This window comes from Branchiostoma floridae, chromosome 1 (assembly GCF_000003815.2).
Source record: "Branchiostoma floridae strain S238N-H82 chromosome 1, Bfl_VNyyK, whole genome shotgun sequence".
NCBI lineage: Eukaryota > Metazoa > Chordata > Leptocardii > Amphioxiformes > Branchiostomatidae > Branchiostoma > Branchiostoma floridae.
The window spans coordinates 27092937-27094659 of record NC_049979.1 but is presented as its reverse complement, the minus strand read 5'-3'; positions in this window follow the sequence as shown (position 1 = coordinate 27094659).

Genomic DNA, 1723 nt, shown 5'->3' with positions numbered 1-1723 from the left:
GAACGTAGAAATGGAACAAATAGAGGAGTAAGCCGGCCAGAGAGGTACGGTCGGCTAGGGAACAGTGCGCTACATACCAGACTCCATAGGTCGCTAGAAAAACCGTAGAAATGCGAACAAATAGAGGGGTAAGCCGGCCAGAGAAGTACAGCCGACTAGGGAACAGCGCTTACTCCTCTATTTCTTTCATTTCTACGGTTTTTCTAGCGTCCCATGGTGTCTGGTGTACGTAGAGACTACGGAAAGCTAATGTACGGTAAATTCCAGAAAGTGTTTTAGGATCTTACACAAGTCTCGAGATAGAGCTCCCCCTTGCGGCGGTAACACAATCTGCATGAAAAGTAGCCGTTTGTAGCTAGTCTTTTGGAGGTTGTACCCTATAAACTCAAACTTTTTCACCCCTACTATAACTCTTACCGCGTCGAAGCATACACCTTTTAGCCCCTTAATATAGAATTCCCCATAGGCTGAAAACTATGGTTTGCCACTTTAACAGTGACAGTTTCAACTGCATTTTGTATGCTTATGTTATACTCTCTGTGAAGATGGGTGTTAAGTCTAGCAGTTTTTATATGTATTAAGTTATGTTAAAACTTGGAGGCAAAAGCGTCTGCTCCTCATAGAGAGCTTTTTTTAATGGTTTAGGCCACAGAAAATAAATTTAATGGATTACATCCTATGCAGACTCAAAACAATATTGGAAAGAAAAAACAAACAAACAAGATGCCTAAATTTTCAACACATAGTCAAAAAGAGACAAAACACAGCATCACAACCAAGAAATCCTAGAATCCCGTATTCAAGAAGTGCACGTCGAGTAGGCAACTACACTCAATACTCACGAATCATACATAAGTGTCACTTCTACAACTACCGAACAAGTTTTATTTCAATTTATTCTCTGATTTCAACTATACTGTCTCGGTACCTCACAAGTGTCACTTTTACAAACACAATAAATGCTACCACATGTAGTACTTCCGCGTCATGTTGATCATAACCGGAGAGAACCAAAATTTCGTGTGATTTTTTTCGAAATTAGGCAAAAATCAAGCCATCCATAGAATTTACATGCAAAGGAAACTATTTTGAATATTTTGTCACGTTATGCCGTAAACGTGCATTCGCTTACCGTTGTTAATGCTTCGAACGCTTGATAACATCATTTCTCTACCATGTTCGTGAATTACAATTTCCTCCCCCAGACTTGTCAAGGGTTAAGGTCACAGTTTACTAATCACACATTTCCCTCTAATTGGCGCTGCACCGTCGCTGTGTCAGAGGAACAGTTCCCCTTGGGGTATTCACAGTTTGATAAACGTAATGTGTTGTGAAAGCACGGAGAGTTCACTAACCCTATCCTTCATTTTACGCATTAGGAGGGAGTTCCGCTTGGAATACTGACAAATGCTAATCTCAAAGCAGATGTAAAGTCCTCGAATGTGGCACGAATTTTGCAAATACTTTATTTTGGCTGGTTCTGCTTGATTCCTGCTAATTCGATTTCAGTGTGAAGGCCATGTTAGCTGTAACCAGTAGGCATGTGCGGACTTGTCTGCCACACATTAAGTAGTGTAGCGACGAATTGCTGATTTATACTGATATAATATATGTTCTGGTGCGCTCATCTGTCTAACACTGTCACATGTCTCAACCAAGTCGAATAATACTCCAAGCACTTTTTACTCTGGCTATTTTAAGTTTGAGCAAGACATCGTGGTTT